At 40.8% G+C, this 22,109-nt stretch overlaps 1 long non-coding RNA gene across 1 annotated transcript in view; it reads right to left on the minus strand.

Annotated features, from left to right (window-relative positions):
* Positions 1–15,137, minus strand: part of LOC126066888 (uncharacterized) — a 30,240-nt gene extending 15,103 nt beyond the window's left edge. The window contains exons 1-2 of the long non-coding RNA XR_007515282.1: positions 15,039–15,137; positions 6,042–6,257 (exon numbers count right to left, since the gene is read on the minus strand). This is a non-coding gene — a long non-coding RNA (uncharacterized LOC126066888). The remainder of the gene's footprint in view (positions 1–6,041; positions 6,258–15,038) is intronic.
* Positions 15,138–22,109: the final 6,972 nt, after the last annotated feature.

Consider the following 22,109-nt stretch of genomic DNA (forward strand, 5'->3'; position numbering starts at 1 on the left):
CATAACTTTGCAGTTAGCAGCACAGCATGCAACCACTCTGCCCTATAGGGTCACTATGAGGCAGAATTGACTCTATGGCAATGGGTTTATCCTCTCTGTAGGGAGCCCTGGTGGCGCAATGGTTTAAGAGCTCTGCTGCTAACCGAAAGGTCAGCGGTTCGAACCTACCAGGGCTCTGGGGGAGGAAGATATGGCAATCTTTTTCCATAAAGATTACAGCCTTGAAAACCCTGTGGGGCAGTTCTACTCTGTCCTGTAGGGCTGCTAGGAGTCAGTCAATGGCAATGGGTTACTGGGACACTCCTTGTGAGGCATTGGCGGTTCAGCGATAGAATTCTCACCTCCACGCAATAGAACTGGATTTGATTCTCAGCCAATGCGCCTCATGTGCAGCTACAACCTCTCTGTTAGTGGAGGCTTGCATGTTGTTACAATGCTGAACAGGCTTCAGCAGAGCTTCCAGCCTAAGATGGACTAGGAGGAAAGGCCTGGCAGTCTACTTCCAGTGAAAACCCTCTGGATCACAAAGGTCTGATCCTCAACCAATCATAGGGATAGCATAGGGCTGTGTAGCATTTTGTTCCATTGTGCATGGGGGGCTGATTTGACGGCAGCTAACAACGGCAACCATATCTATGCAACCCCACTCCAGTCTATGCTCTTTCTTCCTCTTACCTTCTACCACCTGCTCTAAGGCTAATGATTCGCCCTAGACTGGGGGAAAAAGTCACCTAAGTTTGACTCTGCCATATCAAGCGAATTCCAGACATAGGGTCACTCGCCAGATGGGGGTTCCTTCTCTTTTTAGAAAGAGAGTTTTACAGAAAAAAAATGAGGTTTAGCATTTGCTTTTTTTATTGAATAGTGATAGTATTTTCAGGACTTTACTAATACCATGTGTTAGGTATTTTTTGCTCTAATCCTCCTATTCTCATTTCTCCCACCATCAATTTTTGGATGAAATAGAGAGGTTAAGTTGCTTGTCCAAGGTAAAAAGGCTAAGGTGGGATTTGAACCACAGATCTATCAAACTCCAAAACTCAAACTCTTTTCACTACTTCTATGGCTTACTGATAAAAGGCAGATACAATCTTTTTACTCCTCTCTGGAGGAGTTCTACTTCCCAGTCTTTTTTTTTTTTAACTCATCAGATAAAGCATATGTTTAAAGTTAGACTACCAGCTCTGAGGAAACCCTGGTGGCGTAGTGGTTAAGCGCTACGGCTGCTAACCAAAGGGTCGGCAGTTCGAATATGCCAAGCGCTCCTTGGAAACTCTATGGAGCAGTTCTACTCTGTCCTATAGGGTCGCTATGAGTTGGAATCGACTCGAGGGTACTGGGTTGGGTTCTTGGTACCAGCTATAAGATATTAATTGGACTATTTCTAGGTTAAAAAATGGGTATCTAATCTGTTCTTGTCATTATTGCAAAATCTACTACCATATTCAGTTAAAAAAATAATGAAGAGAAAAATTCCCTGAGTGACATACTTTTTAAAAGTGACATACTTCTTAAGACTTTTCCTCACAATGATTGATTACTACTTATTTATAAAATGCATGTAGTCTTATATGCATTAAAGTTCTTTGCGTAAAACATATGTGGTCTTATAGGCATTACCAAGAGTAAAGGGCAGTTATAAATGCACTTACTGATTGCTGTTACACACAAATTTAATGTATATTCACTAGAATTGTAGAGACTTTCATTAAAAAACTCATTTAAAAATTATAAAGCTTAAAATAGCATTGTATAATTTTATAGCCAATTTAACTCAAAAGACTATAAGAGAAACCCAGTGGAGCGTTAATTTGTTGTATCTCACCATTGATTGTTGTATCTTATTGCATTAATACTAATTTGCCATGAAGATATTATGTCAGCATGCTTCTATTATTATAACATAATAATCAAGAGGGGAAAATTCAAGATTGAATTGAGATGAATTTTAATAGATTATGAGATTAACCTTTGCTCATTCTGCCATAATGGCATTTGTATTGAATTGTTGAACTGATGCAAGTTATGTCTATATTGCAATAGAATCTCGAGTGAAGTCTACATGGTGCACAGATACTGGTGGCAGCATTTAAACAGTAAACAGCCTTTAACTGCCCTGGGTGTCATCTCTTTCATCTGTAGGTAAAAATTACATTGCATCAAAATAGTGCTTTTCATATAGCTAATATTCAGTGGCGTTACTATTACAATTTATGGACCCTATTTTAAGAGTGGGTTGTTGTTGTTGATAGGTGCTGTCAAGTGCATTCTGACTCATAGTGAGCCTGTGCACAACAGAATGAAACACTGCCCAGTCCTGTGCCATCCTCACAATCATTGTTATGCTTGAGCCCATTATTGCAGCCACTGTGTCAATTCATTTTGAGAGTCTTCCTCTTTTTTGCTGACCCTCTACCAAGCATGATATCCTTCTTCAGGGACTGATCCCTTCTGACAACATGTCCAAAGCATATGAGACATAGTCTCACCATCCGTGCTTCCAAGAAGCATTCTGGTTGCACTTCCTCCAAGACAGATTTGTTCATTCTTTTGGCAGTCCAGGGTATATTGAATATTCTTTGCCAACACCGCAATTCAAAGGCCTCAATTCTTCTTTGGTCTTCCTTATCTGTTGTACAGCTTTCCCTGCAAATGAGGAATTGGCTTGGGTCAGGTGCACCTTAGTCTTCAAGTTGACATCTTTGCTTTTTGACACTTTAAAGGGGTCTTCTGCAGCAGATTTGCCCAATGCAGTGCATCTATTAATTTCTTGCCTGCTGCTTCCATGGGTGTTAATTGTGGATTCAAGTAAAATGAAATCTTTGACTACTTCGTTTATTATGGTTCAGTTGTGAGGATTTTTATTTACTTCATGTTGAGGTGTACTCCATACTGAAGGCTGTGGTCTTTGATCTTCATTAGTAAGTGCTTTAAGTCCTCTTCACTTTTAGCAAGCAAGGTTGTGCCATCTGCATAACACAGGTTGTTAATGCATCTTGCTCCAATCTTGATACTCTGTTGTTCTCCATATAGTCCAGTTTCTCAGATTATTTGCTCAGCATACAGATTGAACAGGTATGGTGAAAGGATAAAACCCTGATGCATGCCTTTCTTGACTTTAAACCACACAGTATCTCCTTGTTCTGTTTGAACAATGGCCTCTTGATCTGTGTACAGGTTCCTCATGAGCACAATTAAGTGTTCTGGAACTCCCATTATTTCCAATATTATCCATAATTTGTTATGATCCACGCAATTGAATGCCTTCGCATAGTCAATAAAACACAGGTAAACATCTTTCTGGTATTCTCTGCTTTCAGCCAAGATCCATGTGACATCAGCAATGTTATCCCTGGTTCGACGTCATTTTCTGAATCTGGCTTGAATTTCTGGCAGTTCCCCATTGATGTGCTGCTGCATCTGCTTTTGAATGATCTTCAGCAAAATTTTACTTGGGTGTTATATTAATGATATTATTAGATAATTTCCTCATTCAGCTGGATCACCTTTCTTGGGAATAGGCATAAATATGGATTTCTTCCAGTCGGTTGGCTGGGTAGCTGTCTTCCAAATTTCTTAGCATAGACGAGTGACCACTTCCAGTGCTGTGTCCATTTGTTGAAACATCACATTTGGCATTCCATCCATTCCCACAGCCTTGTTTTTCACCAATGCCTTCAGAGCAACTTGGACTTCTTTCTTCAGTACTGTCGGTTCCTGATCATATGCTACCTCCTGAAATGGTTGAACGTTGACCAATTCTTTTTGGTATAATGACTCTATGTATTCTTTCTATCTTCTTTTGATGCTTCCTGCATCGTTTAATATTTTCCCCATAGAATCCTTCACCATTGCAACTCAAGGCTTGAATTTTTTCTTCAGTTCTTTCAGGTTGAGAAATGCCAAGCATATTCTTTTGCTTTGATTTTCTATCTCTGGTTTCTTTGTATTTGTCATTATACTTTACTTTGTCTGCTCGAGCTGCCATTTGAAATCTTTTGTTTGGTTCTTTTTCTTCATCATTTCTTCCTTTTGCTTTAGGTACTCGACATTCAAGAACAAGTTTCAGAGTCTCTTCTGACATCCATTTTGGTCTTTTCTTTCTTTCCTGTCTTTTTAATGCTCTCTTGCACTCTTCATGTATGATGTCTTTGATGTCATTCCACAACTTGTCTGGTCTTCGGTCACTAGAGTTCAATGCATCAAATCTATTCTTGGGATAGTGTCTAAATTCAGGTGGGATATACTCTAGGTCATACTTTGGCTCCTGTGGACTTGTTCTTATTTTTCTCCAGTTTCAACTTTAACTTGCACTGATGGTCTGTTATGCAGTTGGCTCCTGGCCTTGTTCTGACTGATAATATTAAGCTTTTCCACCATCTCTTTCCACAGATGTAGTTGATTTGATTCTTGTGTATTCCATCTAGTGAGGTCCATGTGTATAGTCACCGTTTATGTTGGTGAAAAAAAAGGTATTTGCAATGAAGAAGTCGTTGGTCTTGCAAAATTCTATCATGTAGTCTCCAGCATTGTTTCAATCACCAAGGATAGCAACACTGCATTTTATATACTTTGGACATGTTGTCAGGAAGGATCAGTCCCTGGAGAAGGACAACATGCTTGGTAAAGTAGAGGGTCAGTGACAAAGAGGAAGACCCTCAACATGATGGATTGACACAGTGCCTGTAACAATGGGCTCAAGCATAACAACAATTGTGAGCATGGTGCAGGACTGGGCAGTGTTTTGTCCTGTTGTAGCCACTATGTCAATCCATCTAATTGAGGGTCTTCCTCTTTTCTGCTGATGCTGTACTTTACCAAGCATGATGTCCTTCTCCAGGGACTGATTCCTCCTGACAACATGTATAAAGTATGTAAGATGCAGTCTTGCCATCCTTCGTTCTAAGGAGCATTCTGGTTGTACTTCTTCCAAGACAAATTTGTTCATCCTTTCAGCAGTCCATGGTATATTCGATATTCTTTGCCAACACTGCGATTCAAAGGCATCAATTTTTCCTCCATCTTCCTTATTCATTGTCCAGCTTTTGCATGCATCTGATGCAATTGAAAATACCATGGCTTGGGTCAGGTGCACCTTAGTCTTGAAGGTGACATCTTTGCTTTTCAACACTTTAAAGAGCAAATCTACATTGAAGGATGTTTTACACCACAAACAACAGACCAGCCTCTGATGCCAACAGTGCCTCCATTAGGAAACATTCTTTCCTCTTCCTTTCTCTTCTCTCTAGTCCTGCTTCTAGTTTAGATTGTAAACTCTGGGAGAGTAGGGACATGGTGGACCCTGTTCACCTTAGTGCCTAGAAGAGCACCTTATGTGTAGTGAGCACCCAGTAGATACTTATATAAATGAATGCCACTTATATTGACAGTGATTACTGGTGGACAATATAATAGATATAAATGAAAAGCTGCTGACCAGAGTTCAATTTCCTTAGACCTTAAATTGACTTGTCTGGTGCTGGATGCTGGATATATTCAGGAGAATTCTCTGCTAGACCCATGTGCATGTCAACTTTAGGTCTGCAGTTTTGGAGACAGGGAGTTGCCCTGTGTGCCAGTTTACTCTGACTACGGAATGTGAATATAACTCAGAAGGAAGTGTGGACTGACAGACTTGATTTTACTTTGCAGATCTGCATTTAGGGGGAAGTTAAAATGTAACATAAATGTTTTTTTTGAAACAACGTAAAACCAAATTTATAAAGATATTATTTTGAAAATACAGTTCCCTAGATTTCCTGGAAAAGTTTAGAAATCTTGTAATTAAGCTCTTGAGTCACAGAGTCTGTTTTCAGTCTGCGAAGTGTGACATTCAAGGATAAAAGGGGAAAAACAGGTTACGAGGCTTTGAATAGATGTAATTCTTCCTTTCAGTCAGATTTTCCAAAAGCAATTTAGCTGTAAATATATGGATTGTTTCCTACTAATGGACAAAAACTTATCAATGATCAGAAATAGTGCTGCCATAACAGAAATACCACAAGAAGATGGCTTTAACAAAGAGAAATCCATTTTCTCACCGTCCAGCAGGTTACAAGTTGAAATTCAGGGTATCGGCTCCTGGGGAAGTCTCTCTCTCTGTCGGCTCTGGAGCAAGGTCCTTGTCCTCAATCTTCCCTTGGTCAAGGAGCATCTCAGGCACAGGAACCCCGGGGTACAAAGGACGCGCTCTGCTCCTGGAGCTGCTTTCTTGGTGGTATTGAGACAGGGAGCAAAGCCCTGAGATGAGAGGGTGCCTGTTTGAGAAATAGCGGAGAGACTGGTGTGATTAGAGGAGAACCGAGTAAAAGAGAAATAGGCTATACTACCAGGGAGGTAATAGGGGGTTGAGTGTGGAACCTAGAGACTTAGTAAGACAGGGAACAGAGGGGCCCCCAAATCTGCAAACAAAGTAACAACAAATGGGCCGGGGCTCAGAAATGAAGCCATTCACCAGAACAATGGGGCAGGCTATCTAAAAATAGCCTGCAAACTTCTTTAAAGTTGCCTTTCAGGAGCAGCTGGAGATAAACCAGGCCCAGGGACATGCACAGAACATCCAGCTGTGACTACTGTGTGACCTTCCACCAGGGGCAGTGAGGGGCTACAGCCCCAGCTAGGGAATCGAACCCAGGGAGCAAGAGACTGCGCAGGCACGACACCCCATAATAAGTCTTGCTACAAATCCCAGAGGCCTCTGGGACAGGAGCCATCTTGGAAAGCTGGCCTGCACGCACCTTAGTTAACATATCCCCACCTGTGTCTATGAATAAACATGAATCTTCTCCCACCCAAGAACTTTAAAAAACTTGGGCCAATCTTTTGTTCTGGGAGATGAGGGTAAGCATTGCTCTACGCCCTCCTAGTCTCCGCTTGCAAGCTTCTTCAATAAAGCTTTGCTCGTGTGGAAAACTATGTGCCTTACCCGCTCATTCTTGACCAGTGAGAGGCAAGAACCTTATTCCGGTAACAGTATGAGGTCCCCAACTCTCTGTTTGCTTCCCTTTCCGGGGACCTGAGTAAGCCTTTTAACCACAGACAGAGTTTATGATTTATAACACATAGGAAAACCACAAAATGGAGAACAACTACACGTGGCCTAACCAAGTCAATATACAGATTTTTGGGGGGACATAATTCAATCCATGACACATATTTTACAGAAACTACATTCAAAGGTTTTTTCTGCCATATTTCAAAGAAAACTTCTCATCTTTGCTTCTTCTGTCTTTCATGTCAGGTTTACCTTAGAAGGACCGGGTAGTTAGTCTCAAAAGCACATTCTGCTTCTTTCTCCTGAATGTTAGTTTTCACATTATATGAAAAGTACTCTCTTGTTTAGCATTTAAAACGTCTGTTCTCTGGGGGTGTCTTTGTTTTGTATTTCCAATTGTTTATAACACCGAGGAACAACTTAGAAAAAAAAAAAGTATTTGATTTTATCACAAAACAAATATTTACAAATTATTTCTCTGATGGCATCTAGTGTTGGTTTTCACCCTCTCCCCTCCATCTATATTTATAGTACGTTCACACACTGAGTATTTAAAATTCCTTCATGATTCCACAACAGAACTTTTCCCCCCAGACATCATGTCACAGTAGCATATTCCTTTGTAGCATAAAATTGTACACTTTTTTTTTTTTTGGTACTGGAAGTGGTCTTTTACCAGGGAGCATTGACTGACTCTGAACCAACCTCCAAGCCAGAGTTCAGAGAAGCTGTTCCCCTAATGGCCTTTGATCAGTTCTAGCTTCTTCTTCTCCTTTTTTTTTTTTTTTTTTTTAATGCAAAACCAATGCTCTTGGGGAATAAAGAAAACAACTTGTCCTGTACAGGCACCACTTTCCTGGGAGGAACTGCTGGTGTTTGTCTGGCCAAGTTGCTTTTGCCCATGGGCCACACTGGTGAATCTTGTCAGAACCTGTTCTCTTAGGCATTTCTTCTACCTGAATATGCAGAATCATTTCCTTTCAGTAAATATTTGCATGTTCCCAAGGGAGCTCAGTCAACTGTGTCTTATTTTTGAGTTGGGGCTAGTTGACGAGTGTTGCGTGGGTAGATTGTACTGCTCTTGTCTCTTCTGTGAAACTACCTTTCTGCGGTAAATGTCAGACAGGGAGAGGCTTTGGAGGAGGTGAGGTGTATTCACAGTGTCCCTTCTGTTTTAACCAGACAAAAAGTTTTCAAGGCAGAATCTGTGGTGGGAAAACAGAGGGTGATTCAGGAAGTGGCCACGAGAGAGACTTGAAGCGGAAGATTCTCCAACTGAGGTGGCAGCTGGAGTAGCCATGCGACTCTCGATAAAGTCTTTTTCTGATGTTAGAGGAAAGAAATGGCACTGAGCAAAATTAAGTATCTAGGTTCCTGTCCCTTTATGTCATGGAAACAAAAATTAAAGAGAAACCTGTTTTCCCCTGCTCTCTAACCGAGGGGCTGTAGACAAGCCCCTGGGGCAGTGGGGAGTGACTGGCCTAGCCACTGTCCCTCCTCTCGTCTCAGTAGATTTCTCAGGCCCTTGTGCCTGTAACTATTCCCCTGTCCTCTGCTCATCGTTGCCTCAGGGCCAGAGTGCACTTTAGCCAGGGTTGAAGAGTGGTGATGGCAGAAGAAACATGAGCCTCCAATCTTTAGTGACTGATCTGAGGCACATCTTCATTAGAAACAACTACAACAAAATGCCTTTTGGTTTAAATATATCACCCTAGGGCGTGCAGCCACCACCCGTCTGTCAGTGGAGGCTTGCATGTTGCTGTGATGCTGTTTCAGTGGAGTTTCCAGACTAAGATAGACTAGGAAGAACGGCCTGGAAATCTACTTCTGAAAAGCAGCCAGTGAAAACTCTATGGATCACAATAGTCTGATCCACAACTGACCGTGAGGATGATACAGTCCTGGGCAGCATTTCATTCTGGTGTGCATGGGATCACCATGATTTGGGGCTGACTTGATGGCAACCAGTAACAACAATAGGAGTGAAGGAAGCAAGTGGAGGGGCTGGGAATAATAAGTCGATAAAACAGAGTATTAAAATGTATCAAACCAAACCTGTTGCCATTGAGTCAATTCTGACTTATAGCAACTCCATAGGATAGAATAAAACTGCCCCATACGGTTTCCAAAGAGCTATTGGTGGATTCAAACTGCTGACCTCTTAGTTAGCAGCCGAGTTCTTAACCACTGTGCCACTAGAAGGTCTTTAATCTAACCTTTTCTGCTTACCAGTTCAGCTGGGCTTCTTGCTGCTTCAGTAATACTGAATACTTGTAGTTCCTGTAAACTTCAAGCTATCCTTCACCTCAGTGCCTTCGCCCATGCTGCTTGTCATGAATTGAATTGTGTCGCCCTAAAATATCTGTCAACTTGGTTAGGCCATGATTCCCAGTGTTGAGTGATAATCCACCATTTCATCATCTGATATGATTTTCCTATGTGTTGTAAATCCTACCTGTATGATGTTAATGAGGCAGGATTAGAGGCAGTTATCTTAGTGAGTCAGTACTCAATCTGCAAGATTAGATTGTGTCTTAAATCAATCTCTTTTGAGATATGAAAGAAAGACGCAAGCATAGAGACAGGGGTACCTCATACACCAAGAAACAAGAGACAGAAGAATAGCTTGTCCTTTGGAACCAGGGTTCCTGCGCAGAGAAACTCCTAGACCAGGGAAAGATTGATGACAAGGACCTTCCCTCAGAGCTGACTAAGAAAGAAAGCCTTTTCCTGGAGTTGGCACCCTGAATTTGGAGATGATTATACAATACTGAGAAGCATGGCCTAGCCAAGGTGACATATAACATTAACTATCATGGATATGGACATATCTTTTTGGGGACCACCATTCACCCCACTACAGTTGTTTTAGAATAGTTCCTGGTCTATAACGAGCACTTATTCTTTTCCCTAAAAGAGTGCTTACTTTTCTGTAACTGCCTTATCTATAGCATGTATGTATACGATCTTGAAACCTCAGTTATCCTGGACTGTCTTCCCTATTCTTCTCAAATACTTGAATGGCAAACCTCTTGATTCAACTCTTCAAGAGCTCTCTCCTCTCTGTACCTACTGTCAGTTCTTTAGTTCAAGTTCCTAGCAGGACTGGAGGTATTCTTTTTTCTGTTGTTAGCTATTGTCAAGCCAGCCCCTGACTCATAGTAACCCTGTGCACAACTGATTGAAATGCTGCCAATCCTGTGCCATCTCCATGATCAGTTATGGATTGAACCATTGTGACCCATAAGGTTTTCATTGGCTGATTTTTGGAAGTAGATAACCATGCCTTTCTTCCTAGTCCATCTTAGTCTGGAAGCTCTACTGAAACATTCGGCATCATCAGCGATGGATTACCCAATAAGCAATGTACACACAGGTTTAGTTGTGCTTACTTACTAATCTGTAGTGCACAGTTTCACCTGTTTTTCACCACATCAAAGATGTGATGAAACACATGTGAAATTGTGTGCTATATATTAAAAAGTAAACACAGTTAAACCCGTGTAGTACCTTGCTTGGAGCCCTGGTAGTGCAATGGTTAAGATCTTGGCTGCTAACCAAAAAATTGGCAGATTGAATCCACCAGCCGGTCCTTGGAAACACTATGAAGCTGTTCTACTCTGTCCTATAAGGTCACTATGAGTTGGAGTGGATTTGACGACATAAGGTTTTTTGGTTTTAGTATCTTGCTTTCTGTAAGCTTACTGGTTAATACGTCCCTGAGCATCATAGCAACATGCAAGTCTCCACTGACAGACGGGTGGTGGTTGTGCATGAGGTGTGCTGGTAGGGAATCGAACCAGGGTCTCCCACATGGAAGGCAAGGGTTCTACCACTGAACTACCACTGCCCCCTATTCTTTCCTCTAATCGTTTGCATTTCCAGTTCATGCATTGCACCTAGATATGTTTTTCTAAAGTACATTCCCTATTTAAAATTTCCAAAGGCCTCTGTTGCACAAAATAATAGTAGGAATAGTCACAACTGGCATGTGTATCATTCCCATTTCACCGATGAGGAAACTGAGGTTGGGAAAGATTAAATGATATGTCCAAAACCACGTAGCTTTATAATCAACAGAGACTGGACTCAATCTCAGGTCTTCTGAATCCATGCTTTGAAGTCTGTATAACATGGCAAAGTCAACCATGCCCACTTATATTCCTGACAATCCTTGATATTCATCCATCATTCCACCCACAATTTACTAGACTCAGCAGTGATGCCATGCCTTTGTATTTTAGTTGTTTCTTCTAGGAGAACTCATCTCTGTGGTTTTCTTGATCCCTTTTTCTAGTCTTTTCTTACCTCACCAAAACATGTCACTTTCTGTGAAGTCTCCCCTGGGTCCCGTGAAGAGTTAGTTGCTCATTTCCCCAATGCTCCCTTGACACTTTATACATATTTCCAGTGCAGCACTTAGTGCATCATCTTGTCATTTTTGCATGCCTCTCTGAACCAAACATTTCATTCATTTGTATATCCCCAGTGCTTAGCACATTGGAGACAATCAACAAAAAATTGTGGAAGAAGTATTCCAGAACTAAGAGAAATTGCTCTTTTAGCTTGTTAAATATCAACTTATTATCTGCCATTTCAAAGAAAATAATTACTAAGGTGCAAGGCAGGGCTCCGAATGGGAATAATGGGAATCTTGAAATTTCTGCAATAGCTCCTTAATTGTATTCAGATTAGTTCCTATCTCCAAATCTGTGCATTTACTTAAGCTGCCCTCCCCTCACAATTTTCCTCCCTTTTACTCTCCGCTTTTTCTGAGTTCTATCCATCATCATGGGTAATTTCAAGTACTGTCTTCTCCACAGGAAACCCTGGTGGCATAGTGGTTAAGAGTTTGGTTGCTAACCAGAAGGCTGGCAGTTCAAATCCACCTGCTGCTCCCAACTATGAGTTGAAACCAACTCAGCAGCAATGGGTTTTTTGGTTTGGTCTCTCTATGAAGGTACCCTCTTTAACCCACTCATACCGGTCTCTAACTCTACTGACCTATGCCTCTCATTGACAATTTACAGACTTTATTGATAATGCCTGTAGACCCTTCGTGGGGAAGAACAAAATCACACTTAAGTGTTTATCTGGTCAAAAAGCAAGCTCACACACATTACTCTATTTTTAATCTTAAAAAAAAAATCACATGAGATAATAATAGAGAAGTACACTGTTTCATAAAATAAAATTTCTGGTAAGAGGCATGTGGTTGGGTCCAGTAGTTGTTCTGCAGAATTCCTACTCCCATGGTAATATAACTTTTAGGCGAACATACCACTGCTCAGAATAAAGATGATGTTTTCCAGACTCCCTTGCAGCTAGGCATGGCCATGTGACTAAATTCTGGACTATGAGATGCATGTGGAATTGTAGTGTAGCAGCTTTGAGGAGTCTCAGTTCACTTCATCTTCTCTTTCTGGAATATGAATGCCATCATCTTGGAAACTGAGGAAAGTAATCAGTAGAAGAATCCTGGGTCTTGAGTTGCCAGATTTAGCAAATAAGACTGCAGGGCACCCAGTTGAATTTGAATTTCAGAAAACAACAAGTAATATTTTAGTATGAGTATGCCCCAGGCAATATATGGAACATACTTTCAGTATAATGCTAGCTGTTGTAACAAAACCATAGTTGTTTCACACAGTGAAAGTTTATGTTTTACTATCCCAAATATATTAAGGATGGTCCTGATTTGCAGATGCCCTTCCACATGGTCCTTTGGGAACCAGGCTCCTTCCATCTTGTGGCTGTGCCCTCCTCTAGAGCCTCAGAGTCCTTTTCAATCACATGCCAGTTGAGGAAAGAGTGGAGAATTGCCTGTGGGAGGCTTGCAAGTGCCAGGTCTGGAAGGCGTGCACATTTGTTCCGTTCACATTTCCTTGGCTAGATACAAAAAGATGGCTACAAAGAAGACTGGCAAATGTGTTTGAGCTGTGGACCTAGGAAGAAAAGGGGCCAGTTTTGCTAAGTACATAGCTAGCTTGGTGTCTCTCCCACAATCACTAAAAAATAATATCATGGATCTTTTATCTCTTCAGAGACCATTGGCTTATTATTATGTTGCCCATGTTAACTTATTTTAGTGCAGACTTTGGAATTAAATTTCTTTCATTCTCTCTGTTTAATTAAACAATATTTTAAGGTTACAAATAAGGCTGTTACAAAAAAAAAATCTGTTACCATTTACAGTTACTTATCAGCAGGAATCCCTGTTATCACCTGCAAAACTAGTTGCCAACAAAATATCAGAATAAATTAGATACTAAAACTGATTAAAGCCTGCAAGTCATCTATAAATCCTGATTTCATTCATCCAGAAAATGTCCTTGTTCTTAGTGACTGACTTTATAGTGAGTATTTAACTGAAAAGTGCATTTATAAAATAAATTTATATGAATAAAATATTTGTTTCATCTTTTCTAGATATACTGAGGTTGCATCTAAGATTTATCTTAAAAATGGTTTTATTGCTTAACAAATTAAAAACAGTGCTATCTAAAGTCTTTTCCATCCCAGATATTTCTAGTGGTTTCTATTTTCAAATGCCATTGATAGAAAGACTAACTCCTGATTGCATTTAAATGGTGCAATGCAAATTGCTTAAGCTGTTTTCCTTAGGAGAAAAGCTAAGTTGCACTAGGGAAACCATTGGACAATGTGCTTCCTCAATATGTCTTAAATCCGCTGTTTGAGAAATTCCTAAAGACTTGAAATCTCCAGAGATGCCTACCAGCTGATAATCCATGCTAATAACTTCCATACTTAATATGATTTTTTTTTTTTTAAGTGAAACATGCTTTTGCTTGTTCATAACCAAGCTCATCTCTCCTACGTTGACAATGATGTCAAGTTAGAAGTCTGTTTAATTGAAGAGTGACAGGCTGCCAAGGCCCAGCATTGATCCGTTCCTGTTTCGGGTCTCGATTAGGTTTGGAAATCTGCCATGGGACCAACAGACTCCCCCACTGCCCCTTTAATGGGGTAGCCCCCATCCTACACCAGGGGCTGCCTTGGCCTGAAATATACAGGGGCAGCTCAGCTGTAAATTAGGTGTTGCTGGAACTGGAGGTGCTGTGGCTTTTGTTTTCAGAATTGGAGCTTGAGGCGAAGGTCATAATTCCAGTTCCTATGACTGCTGGCAGTGACGGCAAGTTGCTAAGAGAGCAGCTGCAGACCAGAGTTGATGGGAGAAATGAACTCAGGTGACCCCACCTGCCTTGGATGGATGAAGCCTGACCAAGCTGTGCCTACACTGGGTCACCTTTGCCTGGGGCCAGGCTCCTGGGTCCATCACTGCCCTCTCTACTGGAGCCATTCTGGTGTCCTAGATGCTCAGTAAGAACTTTTGATGTACTGAAGGTTATTAGCCTTACAGAAGGGTGCTCTGGGGAGGTGGAAACCACACAATTTGTTCCTAATTTGATCTGCAGGCGTTGGCCACTGACTATGGTTTGCTTGGTTTGACATCCGCTTGTACTGAAACCAGCCACTCTTGTGTGACCTGCCAGATGTGGCTTCTGCTTGGTTTTGTACATTGGAAACATTTTGGGTTTGAAAGCAGATGCATTTAGATCAGAGACATGAGAAGGCAAAATGGCTTCGGGATGCTGAAAAGGGCCTTGGTGACTCTGAAATGGTGTTTTCATTCAGAGCTGCTTGTGTATGTCAAAGAAGACCCAGGGAAGTCCCTTAAAAATCACTATTATGTCTGTTACTATGAGTCTTTCATATGCAGAACAGCATGGAGCTGGGTCAGTGAGACCTGGAAACCTGGTTGCTTGGCCAATTATGTCCTTCGTCTCCCTGAATCACTCCATGTGTTACTCTCTCCATAATCTCTCATTGCCCCTTCTGTTTATCTTTAATCATTTTTTTTTTGACCCATGCTCATATTTTCATTTGCATTCAACCCACTGCAAACAAGGACAAAAATGGAATCCCCTAGGAGAAAAAAATGTGAAGCTATAAGTATGTTCTACCTGTTCATGATAGAAAATACAGAAAATTCAGTTAAGAATACAGAGGAAAATGGAATCACCTTGTTTTTCCTTCTAGATCCATCCTTCTGTGCTCTGCTGAGTGCCTGGGGAGGCTGACCTGCATCCAAAGGCTCCTCAGCCTTCTGACTCCCCATCGACTTTGGCCAATGTGTTGCACTATCAGGAGAGTGAGGTTGGGCTATTATTTATTCTCCCGTCTTCTTCCCTGTGGGGTTGCTGCCAGCTGTCTGTGTCCCTTGACTGAAGGTCATAGCTCCTGTCATGTGGTCCTCTGCATATAGCTCTCTCTCTACGGGTCCTGGACAGCCTCCCTCTCCTTGTCCCTGCTGGCCTAGGTGTGCCTACCCTGGGAATTTGCACACCCCTAGACCCTGCCCATACTTTATAAGTAGTTCCTTAAATAAACTTTTGTCAATTACCCAGTTTAAGATTTTTATCTGTTTTCTGACGTTTTTAGCTGTTGTAAATACTACCCAGAGATAAATGCCAATAAATATTTTGGTATATGTCTTTAAAAACGCAGTGGTTGTTGGGTCACCTGCAGCTCATGATGACCCTATGTGCCTCAGAACAGAACTGTGCTCCATAGGGGCTTCAATAGATAATTTTTCAGAAGTAGATTGCCAGGCCTTTCTTCCGAGGTGCTTCTGGGTAGACTTGAACTTCCAATTTTTCTGTTAGCAGTTGGCATGTTAACCATTTGCACCACTCAGGACCCCATATGTCCTTAGCAGCCTTTATTTTAGGTTCTACGTATGGGTAAAAGGAGTCCTAGTGGTTCAGTGATTAAGTGCTCAGCTGCTAACCAAAAGGTCAGTGGTTCGAACCCACCAGCTGCTCTGTGGGAAAAAGATGTGGCAGTCTGCTTCCGTAAAGATTACAGTCTTGGAAAACCTATGGAGCAGTTTTACTCTGTCCTATAGGGTCACTGTGAGTCGGAATCAACTTGATGGCAAAGAGTTTTACGTATGGGTAACAGATTTAGCAAGATTGTGCGCATAGAGCTTTATATCCTACATTGTCCCCCACTTATAATTACTTGTGAGAGTAATCCCATATCATTAAAATCTCCCACATTTCAAATCATGATTTTTATTGGCTACATATTGTTCCATTGTATGGATATAAATTGAATTTATTTTAGGATTCAAGAACTTTGATGATGTATCTTTTCATCTCCTCCAATTTAGTTGTTTCCTCTTTTGTGTGTTTATTTCAGAGTTCTACTTCACAAGAGAGATTTAACTGGGTCAGTGTCACCACCCAGTATGTGTGTCTTAGTCATCTAGTGCTGCTATAACAGAAATACCACAAGTGGTTGGCTTTAACAGAGAGAAATGTATTTTCTCACAGTCTAGTAGGCTAGAAGTCCAAATTCAGGGTGTTTGCTCCAGGGGAAGGCTTTCTCTCTCTGTTGGCTCTGGAGGAAGGTCCTTGTCATCAATCTTCCCCTGGACTAGGAGCTTCTGTGCATAGGAACCCCAGGTCCAAAAGATGTGCTCTGCTGCCGGCACTGCTTTCTTGATGGTATGAGGTCCCCAACTCTTTGCTTACTTCCCTTTCCTTTTATCTCTTGTAAGATTAAAGGTGGTGTAGGCCATACCTCAGGGAAACTCCTTTTACATTGGATCAGGGATGTGACCTCATAAGGGTGTTACAATCCCACCCTAATCCTCTTTAACATAAAATTACAGTCACAAAATGGAGGACCACCACACAATATTGGGGATCATGGCCTAAGTTGACACATATTTTTTGGGGACATGATTCAATCTATTACAATGGGGCACACTTATTGGGCACAATTTTAGGCCAATTTACTTCATAGACAATTAAGCCTCTTTTATGTTCAGGCTTTATCACTTCAGTGGTTGAGTGATGTCTCCAAGTCCCATCCTAGTAAACCGCAGAGCTAGAACTAGAGCCAATATCTGCTGTCTCTAAATCCAGGGCTTGCTATTCCGAGATGTAGTTACCAATATGTAAAACTCAAACTGTACCTCTAACTGTGGAAGTCAGTAGAGAGAATGACAACTGAAAGAAAAAAAAAGTCTAGTTCATTTTAAATTGCCATATTATTAATTTTCCAATAGATGTCAATAGGTTTACTGTGTCTGACTCCAATTTTCTTTTAAGGAAAATAACCAGCTTTTCTCTTTTGTCACAAATGTCTGCAATAAATTAGCATTCCCATCTCTGGAGCATTCTTCATTGCAATTGATTTTCCCATTGTTATCTTAAAGTAGCTTCAGCATTGGTCTCCTATATTTGAATAATGTGGACACATAATCAATTATAAAACATACCTAGCTCTGACGATGTTTTACTGCTGAAGAGTTTCATACCTGAGTCTTATAGTAAAGATATAAGAGATCGTTTTTATTTAAAGCCCTGGAGATTTAGAGGAATAAACTAGAAGCTTAACTTGAGACCTTCGAAATCCAGTCATCTATCCAGGTATCCATCACATAAGACAGAATGATGATATTTTCTCCAGAATTAAGTGCATTGAGTTAATCTAAGTCTGTGTATTCTCACATATACTGTGCACATCTTTTCTTCAGTATATCAGCAAGTATGGAAACTTAAAGGTCAGAGCTTTGAGATTCTTATGCATTGTTTTCTTTTTGTTTAAACCGTGTAAGGAAATGTTCTTCACTAGAAAGAACTGTAATGAATGCATGTGTTGGTTGCTCAAAATCCAATGACTGAGACCAGATGGTAAACAGGAATTCCTGTGTGTACCCATTTTCTCAGGCTGGATGATCTAAGAAATGCATAAAGGGGCAGTGACGAATTTGTGATGTGTGAATCCTGTTGACTGTGTATGTACTGACCATTCTGCTTCCGGTGTCTCCTTCCTGTTGATCTGGGGTTATGGCATTGATGTTTTAGAAATTTGGTCACCTCCTGGTCTGCAAAATCAGGGCTCTCTGGGCACAGGATTTTGTTTTTCGCCTTTATTTTCTGAGATAGATTCATAGCAGTTATCGTTGTTTACACTGAAGGAGGAGAGAGTTGTAGATTCAGTAAAATTCGATCACTCTAAAATCATTTCTTACTTTGATTTAGAATTCATTGTTTTTTACATAGCAGATATACTTTAAGTGCATTTTCTTTAAATCAATTTTGGAAATTAATTTATATTACTTGAGCACACAGTGGTGAAAGACAGCAGAGTCATGTTTGAAGCATGAAGGGTCATGGTGGAAGATAACGCTGTGAGCTTATAGTTTTGCCATTGATAGATCCATGTTGCTCTTCCACACTTAGATAATTCAGTTCTGTTAAATTTGCTCACAATGTTGTCTTTTTAAAAGATGCATTCTAGATATAAATAGCAACAAAAAAACCCAAACCAGTTGCCATCGAGTCAATTCCAACTCATGGCGACTCCATGCGTGTTAGAGTAGAGCATAGGGCTTTCAGTGGCAGATTTTTTGGAAGTAGATGGACAGCCCTTTCTCTGAGGCACCTCTGGATGGACTTCTACCATATCAACCTTTCAGTTAGCAGCTGAGTGCATTAACCATTGCACCACCCGGGGCCCCCATGCTAGGTGTAGAGTGAAATGAATGAGGTTTGGTTCTGCCATCAATTTGCTGTATGACCAGTGGGGGCTGGGAGTAGAGTGACCAACCATTGTGGTTTGCCTGGGACTGAGGGCTTTCCCGGGACATAGAACTTGCAGTTGTAAAACCAGAACCAGTTGGCTATCCTGGCTCAGGGACTAACTGCGGACTGGAGAAGGTGGGTTCTCCTGATGGCCTAGGCAAAGTATCTCTTGCAAAGTATAGAGCCATGGGGATAGTGAGAAAAAATAGTAGGTAAAGGAAAAGAGCCAGAGCAGTGTTCAGTACAGAAGCTCAAGTTAACAGCCAACCCAAAGTTCTAGGCAGCGAGTCCCTGTGTGTGGAGCCAAATGAAATTAGAACAAGCCAGGCCCATTCGAGGTGGGTGGTGGAGAGTGGCTTCCAGGGCAGTTCCAGAGAGCTGGCTGCCTTAAGCCTCTCCCCATTTTGTTCCCTCTGCTGTAGGGATGGGCCTGCCAGGACACTTACAGAGCCAGCAGGGGAAAACCATCACTTTCCTTCAGAGGGGTAAGCTGTTTCCATCCTACACAAGGGATAAAGTAAACATTACATTTTAATAATGAACTCAAGCTTGTTATTTATATAAAATATAGAGTAGTTTTTATCTTATGCATCTATAGGAAAATTGGGTGGTATTACATGACTTCTTTCCCCAGAAGTTACCCTCCCATTGAAGATGGTGGTTTTATAGGTGGTGTTGATCTGTGCTTTTACTGTGCAGATGCCATGAAGAAGAGAGGCTCAAATTCCTTTCCAGGTCTAAATATGTTGGATTCTTATTCAGCCCCAATGGGGTATGCTTGCCTCTCTTGTCTGTGGGCAAGAGAGGCACTGCCCTGAACTCACTGTATTTTCACTCAGTGTGCTGTACACATTAACTAGTACAAAAATTTAACGAGTTAGGACATTTTGTTAAAAATGTGTCCTGAGAGAAAAATGGTCCAATACATGATTCAGTGCCCGTAAGATAAGAACAAGTCAGTGGCAGAGGAGAAGCGCAAGGCAAGAGGGCAATATTTCCAGTGTGTCCTCATAAAGAGGACACTTTGAAATATAATGAGCAACATTCTCAATAATAGCTTAATAGAAAATAGGCGATCCATAGAAATCTTTCCTATAACATTCCTCAAATAAAGGCTGATGGCATAACTCCACAGCTCAATTCAACAAAAATTCCTATCTTAAATTCTATGTAGGACAAAAACTAAACAAAACAAACTCATTGCCATTGAGTTGGTTCTGACCCATAGCTATCCTATAGGACAGAGTAGAAACTGCTCCATAGGGTTTCCAAGGAGCGGCTGGAGGATTCGAACGGCTGACTTTTTGGTTAACAGCCATAACATGCTGTAGCTCTTAACCACTCTTAACCACGAGGGCTCCATGCCCAATGTGAGGCATAAATAAATGCATTTTAAAACAGAAATAAATAAAAGTCATCACAAGATGACTAGAACTAAATAAGGCAGTGTAGGTATTAAGATCTCAACTGGCCTGGATCAATCAAGGACAGATTTTAGAATATGTAGAACAATGTCTGGATTTTCCATCCTTTAGGCAATCCTCCATAATAGATTTCCTAACCAAGCTTTTGAAGTATTGAAAGCAATGACTTTGATGAGATTCTGTCTGACACATTCCTCCTGGAATTCACTCTGCTATGTGATGATTAAGGTGCCGTGATGGCGCAGCAGTTAAGCATTTGGCTGCTAACCGAAAGGTCAGCAGTTTGAACTCACCAGCCATTCTTTGGAAGAAGATGTGGCAGTCTGCTTCGGTAAAAATTATAGCTTAGGAAACCCTATGAGGCAGTTCTCCTCTGTCCCACAGGGTTGCTATGAGTTGGAATTGACTTGATGGGAAAGGTCTTGTAATGATTATGTCCAGATCCCATGGTAGAACTCCTCATATGAATGTTGAGAATTCAAAGATGAGAGCCACCTGAGCAAAGGCCACTGTGCCTCCTCTTGGGTGTGGGCCTAAGAGTGGTTGTGGGCAGGGCCAAAGCTCTCTTTGCAACTCTCTGGCTCTATTCCGGTCCATGGATGAATGAACAGAGCCCCAACATTCTGTATCTGTGGAACACTATGGTTAATAATTTAAACCTGGAAAAAAACTTAAGCTCCCTTTGAGCTCTCTGAGTCCATGGAGGACTGAGGTTCTTGTTTGCCTAGACTCTAGATTCATCTCTTTGACTTCGTTTTGAAACTGTTTTGCTCAGAATCATCTCAGAATGGTACTTGGGACCTCTGCTTAAGTTACCCCTTGACTTTTTTTTTTTTTTTTTTTGGTTTTCAAAGTACTGATGAATGTCTCCCACTCTATTTTCCCCAGGTCTCTTCATTTTCCTCCCTCTCTCCCTCTTGCCCTGCCTGCCTTCTTTTCTTTCTTCCTTCCTTCCCACCTGCCTTTGCCCTCTTTAATTTATATCCACATTCACAGAATCTCTCAGGGCTTTTATGTAAAACTCCATATATCTTCTCTACATCTGTCCAACCTACCTGGTGACCCAGTCTCCAAGTTTTCATGAATTTCCACTACTTTCCTTGATTATATCCCCAGGCCCATATTTTTGTACATTGGTTTCTTAAACACACATAAGCCCAAATAGGATTGTTTATATAATTTATTTCAGTTCAGTTACCCTGGCTCCAGCCTGTCTGAAGATTCTTCCAAATTAGTAATAGTTTAGGGGAATAAACTGGTTTTATTTTCCTTTTTTAAATAATATTCTGTCCTTGCCAGATTTCAGAAGGAGAATTGGGCCATGTGGGAGTTATACGCTCATAGTATTTTTTATCTTGGGGTTGCTCATCACATTATACACAATCTCTGATGGATCTTTCCAATGCTTTCACAATCCATGTGAGCTGTATATTTTCATGTTACTGGTGAGATAGTCTTTGACTTAGGTGAGCTATAAAACTTTTTTTTTTTAAACAATGGAAATATTTCAGAAACTGTTTTAAGTTAATACTCCATGTTTTATGTTTAATTTTGACAAGAGACGTACTCTTAAGAGCATTTTTGACCAAATTTCTCGTGTTTTATCGATAACCTTGAAGCTTAAACCCCAGACTCTTTCCTATTAGGGAATTAGCATTTGGCACAGAATTAATAAAACTAACATTCCAGATAAATACCACTTTCCATGTTAAGCAATATTTTTCCCTTCTTTGTGTGTGTCCTTGAGGTAGTCATTTATTTATTTTGGATCTTAAATACCAATCTTTCAACATTTCTTCTTCTAGAGACTATGTCACTGTCACGAGGCTGAACTCAAACACCTGAAACTGATTAGTGTTTACAGCTTGCCTGTGGTTGTGGTTGTCAAGGAAACCATTTCCTTATATAGTGTTTGACAACAGCTTTATTTTTTTTTAATGCCATAAAAACAAAGTCTGATTAGAAGCGTGGAGAAAGAAAACGTGCCAAAAAAAAAAAAAAAAGAGCTATAATCGACTGAAAGTTAAGAGAAAGCATTAGATTCAAGATGGTAGATATCAATTGCTGTGA

Source organism: Elephas maximus, chromosome 24 (genome assembly GCF_024166365.1).
Source record: "Elephas maximus indicus isolate mEleMax1 chromosome 24, mEleMax1 primary haplotype, whole genome shotgun sequence".
Lineage (NCBI taxonomy): Eukaryota > Metazoa > Chordata > Mammalia > Proboscidea > Elephantidae > Elephas > Elephas maximus.